This window comes from Typha latifolia, chromosome 9, assembly GCF_019914945.1.
Source record: "Typha latifolia isolate L0001 chromosome 9, TyphaL0001v2, whole genome shotgun sequence".
NCBI classification, from domain to species: domain Eukaryota; kingdom Viridiplantae; phylum Streptophyta; class Magnoliopsida; order Poales; family Typhaceae; genus Typha; species Typha latifolia.
In genome coordinates, this window is record NC_133094.1 from 6301700 (window position 1) to 6309061 (window position 7362).

The window sequence follows — 7362 nt, forward strand, 5'->3', positions numbered from 1 at the left end:
ATATCTCTTCCACCATTTCCCTAACAATATATATATATATATAATCATCTTTCAATGGGTTACACTGTTATGCGTTGTGTTCACGGTAAAAGGTTTCTGAGTTCAAATCCTGTTAAGTTTACCTTCTTATATTAAAAAATAGAAGCTACAACCAAACAAGTTAAAGTTTATTTTTTAGGTCTATTCCAAATATCTCAAGCCGAAAGATAAAAATAAGTGCTAAAATAAAAATTAAAATCACAGTTCACTAACAGTTATAAGCTAAGGTAGAAAGTCTGGGCATTTTAAAGATTGAGCTCTTACATTTTTCTAGCAACTCCAACTCCAAACACAGAGAAAGGCGTACACAGACAGACAGGTTGAATTTTTCCCTGTTTTTTCTTGAAAAAGAAATGAACAGGTAGTAGTTGAGACGATAGAGAGAGAGAGAGAGAGAGAGAGAGAGAGAGAGAGAGAGAGAGAGAGAGAGAGAGAGAGAGAGAGAGAGAGAGAGAGAGAGATGGAGACGCAGTAAGCCTTAGCTCTTGGCCTTGGCGTCAGATCGTCTGCTGGCCCTCACTGCAGGAGTCGTGGGTACATCATGGCAACCATGATTGGCTCCCAAACCACCTACTTTCTCATTTTAACCGAACTCGAGATGGTTTGGCACCCAATCAAAGGCCAAATACTCGGCCTGCAGGAAATCCCTACACCCTGAGCCGCAGACGATCCGCTCCCTCAGCTCTTCCTGCTACTCTTGCCATGGAAGTCGAGCAACATGGTGCTGTTACATTTGGGGCATTTGGGGTCCTTTTGGGGTAGCATAACGTACATCAGGCACCTTGGGCATCCGGCCAGTACCATGGAGGCCGCCTCGGGGCTATTGGAATTGTTCTGCTCCCCCTCCGACGACACGCAAGAGCTCGGCAGAGACGGAGGAGACGAAGAAGACGACCTAGAGTTGTCCTCGTCGTAGTCGACCTCCGCTCTCGTCGACGTCTCTCCTCTTCCCCTTGATGGGTTTAGCCTCAGTTCCAGCTTTGGGCTCTTCCCATTATTCCTCCTGCTCATCTTTACAACACCCAAAGTTTAGCTTACCATGCTTTCAAGATGATGTATTAGAATTGCATACCGCAGTCGAGAGAGAGAGAGAGAGAGAGAGAGAGAGAGAGAGAGGTACCTTGGAGTTAGATAGAGCAAGGAGTTGGGTTTGGTTTGGGGGGAGATGGTGCACCTCACATAGCAATATATAGTGAGAGAGTGAAGGGAGAGATGATGGTTTAATTTTCTTAAAAACAAAACTGGCACTCTTGTTGTTCTTTTTTTCTTTAAAAACAAGGGTGTTCTTTTTTTTTTTTTTTACTTTTTTTATTATCTTCTACTAGTTAAAATCTTGTCCAAGAGTTGAAGAAGGTTTGAGGAGGTGATGGACTAGATGAATAAATGGATTGGTTGGAAGCAAAGTGATGGCAATTAAGAACCGAAATAAATTTGAGTGCAGGGCTGAGCTGGAGACGAAATTAATTGAAGGAAAAGATTAAACATGCAGTAAATATTGCATGCAGAGGGCAAAGCAGGCTATTGAAAATCATTTCATATATGACAACTCATGAGTTGACAATTGAGAAGGATAAAAAAGATACCTAATTTAGAATTAGTTGACTTGCTTAACTCCTAAATAAATAGAAACTTTTATAGAATTCACCCGCCAAAAACTATATAGATGATAAATTAGTTTAGTTGATAGCAAACTGCCGGTTTATGCATGGCATGCACAATATGAAATATCTGTTTACTTATTTCATGGTCATCTTTGTTCGAGGAGATCGGATGGTGTCATTTTTACCTGCCCCTTTCTGCTTCTGTTGTTAAAGCCTGAAAGGTTCAACTTCTTTCTCAATCCTTTCTCGGTGGTAAATTGGTTGGATGCAAGAATTAGATCATAAATGACACATAAAACCATTCAACTCTTTCATTTTCTTTTCTTTTCACACTATCTTTTTTAAAGAATATGATGTTTAACAAGACATTAGGAAAAGAGGCCACAAAAGAATTGTAGAAAATTGGTACAACTAGCCCATATATTATATTTATAATGGTAGATGAAAAAGATTCCGATAGTCTAAATAAATAAGTATTAAATTAAGATAAACCTTATTTTGTAGCTAGACTCAGTAGCGACAAGGTGTAACTAGCCAAGCTTGATCGAGCCCAATTTGAGCTATTTTCGAGCTTGAGCCGAGTTCGAGTCTAAATAAGCCGATCAATAAGAATTTCAAGTCTTAATCAATTCAAGCCAAATTTTGAGCTTGATCAAGCTTGAATTTTATTAAGTTTAATTTAGGCTTAAATCAAGCATAAAATAAGACATAATTTAAATATATAAATTAATAAAAACAATTCATGTATTTAGAAAAGATATGATAGGATCAGAATTTAAAACTAAACTCTACAAGATTAGAGTACATAACAATTCACTTAAATAAAATTTAAAATATAATAGAAGTACAGTCTAGTATAAAAAGTATTACTCATAATATATATATATAGATATATATATAATAAATTATTTTGAGCCGTATTGAGCCTACTTGGGCGAGCCATTTCATAATCAAGCTTGGCTCAAAATTATTTTTGAGCCTATTTTAAAGATCAAGCTCTGCTCATCTTATTCTCGAGCATGCTTGATTTTTGATAGCCCTAGGTAGAGATGATGAGATCTAGAAGGAGGAGATGGAGGGGTTAATGATGATGATGACATCAGATAAATTTGATTAGAATAGAGCAAGAGAGGAGGGGAGTGATGGTGGACAACCCTAAAGAATGTGGAGGATTGATAGATGAAGATGGATGAGCTAGTTGACTGCTAGGGTTTAAGAAAGGGAGGACGAGGCATAAGAGATGAGAGTGAGAGATAGAGGAAGAGAAGAATCTTTCCTTGATGACTCCAAATAGCTGCCCTCCACATATTTGGAGGCTAGCCAAAAATTTTAAAACATTCAAATTAATTCTAATATGAAATGACCTCAGCGTCAGGCATTTGAATGACTATTCCAAGCTTTCGAATGCTCTAGCCCGAGATCACCAATACTACATAGAAGTATTCTCGACCCATCAAGCCTAATAGTGGTCCAATCAAATCCGAACTACATCACTTTACCACACTTCCACTCACTTTGCCTTCAAAGTGAAAAATTGGGGAAGCAATCCTTGAAATCCACCTCGAGCTCCCATGATTGGTTATGTGCAGTTTGGCTAAACCATTCCAACAATACTTCCACTATAATGTGTTATTATGTTAGGTCTATCTTTTAGCTAAGATTGTTGCTGGTTTGGGCTCGGTTTGGTCAGGTACTAAATTGGGTAAGCTTGCAATCACCAGCTTGATCAGATTGATTTGAGCTCGCAAATTTGAGATATAGAATATTGAGTGAATTCTTGACCCCTTGGATAAGTTCAGTCGATATGCTATTGGTTCAATCCTCTCTAGGACCAGATATAGCTCAGAATAATAATGTGCCAACATTTACTTTACAATCGGGCGCACCAAAATCTGTCGATATAGTTGATCCTAGACATAGACCTAATTGCCAACTTCAAAGTTCCAATCTTAGTGCTTGCAAATAAACCTACTTCATCTAGTTCTAGGCTAAGATAAGATGAAGTTGAGTTCCCATAGCAAGGCTCTTGATTTGCTAGCACTACATCCACTCTAGTGTAATCCATCGTCTCAAGTTGATCCCTTGAGAAGTAGTGGTGCGCATCTATACAAAACTTCAAATGGGTTCATGCCAATGGATGTTTGGTGAGCCATGTTGTATAACCACTTGGCCCAAGGAAAGAAGCTCAACCATTGCTTGGATCAGACTCCTACAAAGCAGCGAAGGTATTGCTCGTAAAATAGATGAAGCACTTTCGATTGGTTGTCCGTTTGCGGGTGGTTGAAGGTGGTGCCTTGGAGGGTGAAAAAGCATTGCCAAAATTGACTCACAAAAATAGGGTCTCGATTTAAAACTATTGACTTGGCATCTCATGTAACTTGGCCATATCCATCACATAAATTTTAGCCACATTGTTAGTCGAGTACGGATGCACCAAGGTTGAAAAATGTTCGTACTTGGTTAGGATATCTACCACCACCATGTTGGTCCTTGACTAGGAGTAGTCCTTCAATAAAATCCATTACTACATCTTCCCAAATATGGTTCGGTATGGGTAGGGGATACAACAATCTAACCCGCTTGGTTGAGTCGGCTTTAGCTCATTGGCAATTTTCACATGTGCAAATGTAGCTCCAAATGTCCCATCTTTGCCCACCCAAGGTATAATTTTTAGTGAGCCTCTTGTAGGTCCTAAAGACCCCTTCATGTATGACTAAAAGTGTGTCATAGAAGTGCCAAATCAAGGGGTTTGTTGCTCGGCATTGGTCAACATTACGACACAATTTTGGTCGAGCATGAGCATGTCTCATAGCACATACCCTAGTCGGCTTGCTTGCATGTCAACAACCATCTTAATCATCTCAATGTCCTCCTCATAAAGCCTTCCACAGCTCCTTGAACAAAGGGAAGATTAGCATTGAAAAACTTGCAAGCTCATCTTGATCAAATTGAAATAAATCAGTGACCCCATTTTTGGACCCTTTTCTATAGACTAACTCATAGTCCTACCCACTGAGCTTGGATACTCATTTTTGTTAAGCTGGAGGTGTGGATCTCTAGTCTATAAAGTATGGTAAGCTTCGGTGGTTGCTTCGAATGGTGAATTAGTGCCCAATCAAATACGGTCGCTACTTTATCACTGTTTGAAGGATTGCTATCATTTCTCTCTCGTAGGTTGAGAGTGGCAGAGATCTTCTCATCAAGGCCTTGCTTATGTAGGCCACAAGTTTGCCCTCTTGCAGGAGCATGCCTCAATTCTTACTCCAAAAGCATCATATTCAATGACAAAAGACTTTGTGAAATTGGGTAAAGTAAGTATAGTGTTAGTCATACTTAATTTGTACTCTTCGAAGGACATGGTTCCTTTCTCACCCCACTAAAATTTTCCTTCTTTAAGAGGGATGCGAGAGGGGCTACTATCATCCCGTACTTCTAGATGAACCGATGGTAGTAGTTGGCTAGGCCGAGGAAGCTGCCTAGCTCGCGTGAGCTCTTTGAAATGGTCCATCACACCATATTGCCAATCTTCGCTAGATCGGCCTCCACACCGGCTTCCGAGATGATATGGTTGAGTTATTCCATCCTTTACCTTGAGTTCATGGTGCCACAAATTTTCCAAAATAACCTGCAAGTGCTCCAAATGATAGCTCCATGCGCAATAGCTATACACCAAGATGTCATCGAAGAATACCAAGATGAAATGACATAGATACGGTTGAAAGATGTTATTCATTAGACCTTGGAAGGTTGTTGGAGCATTGATGAGGCCCAATTATGCACCCAGATTTAATTGTAACTAGCTGTTAAGTCGAGCTTATTGAAGAAGGTTGATTCAGCGAGCTCATTCAGTAGCTCCTCTAAGATCAAAATTGGGTACCTATGATGGAGCTCAGACTAGCAAGTATTCCTTCTTATGTTTGATCTAAACATGGTTTGACTAGTTGCATCATGATCCCTTGACTTTTGGGCCATGGTAGACAGAGTAAAGCTTGTAGGGCTGCACCCAAGCTAAGTCAAATACCATTGAACTGCACCCCTCGCCATTCCTCAGAAAGATTTAAGTACATGTTTGTGAAGTCAACCATGGTCCTAGGCTTTAGAGCCACTATATGCTTAGCACAATATTAGCCCCTTTGAGGGACAATAGGTGGAGTTCCACAGTAAAAACATGGTTCTATCTACAAATGCTGCTAGCTCAAAGCATAGTTCTGTCTCCGATCACCATGTCGAAGCTCGGATTAGGGCTTGAGGTTAGTCCCAACTTCTTCACTATTCTCTCGTCAAGGAAGTTATGATAACTTATTGAATGCATGAGGATATGAACCACGTTCTTCTTCACAGTCCGTCCCACCCACAATGTCGTTGGCGTGATGGCATCATAGTAGGCATGCAATGATATTTTTGAACGAACCTCCATTTCTACCTCTTGCTGCCCTTGGACATCTTCCTCTTCATCCTCTGGATACTTCAATGGTTCTCCTTCTGATTCATGTTCAACCTTTTCAAGATACATTATTATTGCTCAAGTATTCGCATACTTATGCTCAATTGTAATCCGTTCATTGCAATAAAAACAAAAACCCTTAGCACATCTCCCTTCTACTTGGGCTAGTGTGATTCTTCTATTGCTGTTGCTGTTGAAGGCAGTGGGGGGACCTAAAACTCCTTGATTCTATTGGTCCAGTAGCAGCTGGTCTCGATGGAAACTAAAGCTTGGTCATCTACCATACCCCTATTATGCTATCAATGGCCGCCATTGGCTTGGGTTAGGGCCTCAACTCCGCTCCACGCCAATGGATCCTCGACATCATCTTCCAACATCATCTTTCAACATCATCTTTGAATATCAGACTTCTCCTTTGTGTAGACGATTAGTTATGGATCTAGTGGTAGGCATGAATTTGAGAAAATGGTGGCTTTAATACCAATTATTATGAACCAACTTTAAGAGTATATTTGTAATGAGGTGGTGGTAGCGGTAAGGATGATGAATCTATAAAGAAGAGATGGAGGGGTTAATGGTGATAATGATATTACATGACAAATCTAATTAGAATAGATAAGAGAGGAGGGGGGATGTGGCCAAACCTAAAGGAGGGGGATCAACGAACGAGGAGGGAGAAGCTAGCTGACAACTAGGGTTTGAGAGGGGGGGGAGGAGGTGCAATAGAGAATGTGTGTGAAGAGATAGAGGAAGCAAGTGAAATTTCCTTAGCCCTATACTTAGAGGCTATTAAGAAATTTAAAAATATTCAAATTAACCTTAACATGCTATTGTCTAGATATTGGCAGGCTAGATGAGGTGATCGAAGTGCATTGTTGAAACTCCAAAATTGTACTCTTAGGCTCAAGTCTAGTGAGCCCATTCAAATGAGGCGTTCAAACGGCTCTTCTATGTGACCATCAATACTATAAAGAAAGGCTCCTGTGATAACTAGGCTTGACCAAGCGAGCCTAATATTTCATAAACTGGTTTAGCTAGATCCAAATCATATTAGAAGAATAGATGAATCATGAATATTCTTTTATTTAAATTTAAGGTAAGCCTAGACTACCTAATTCCTAAAGTTTGTATTGTTATTGATGTATTATTATACTTCAAGTTGATATATATATAAATATATATATATATATATATATATATATATTGAATTTTTTGTTTAGTGTTATCTTACAATTTTAATGATAAAATTAAACTAAACATCTTATATATATTGTAATT

General features: G+C 39.4%; 1 long non-coding RNA gene across 1 annotated transcript; it reads right to left on the reverse strand.

Annotated features, from left to right (window-relative positions):
• Positions 1-217: 217 nt before the first annotated feature.
• Positions 218-1269, reverse strand: LOC140795330 (uncharacterized). The gene is made up of 2 exons (XR_012110285.1): positions 1160-1269; positions 218-1050 (listed from the first exon to the last, which is right to left on the reverse strand). It is a non-coding gene; the product is annotated as an uncharacterized lncRNA (long non-coding RNA).
• Positions 1270-7362: the final 6093 nt, after the last annotated feature.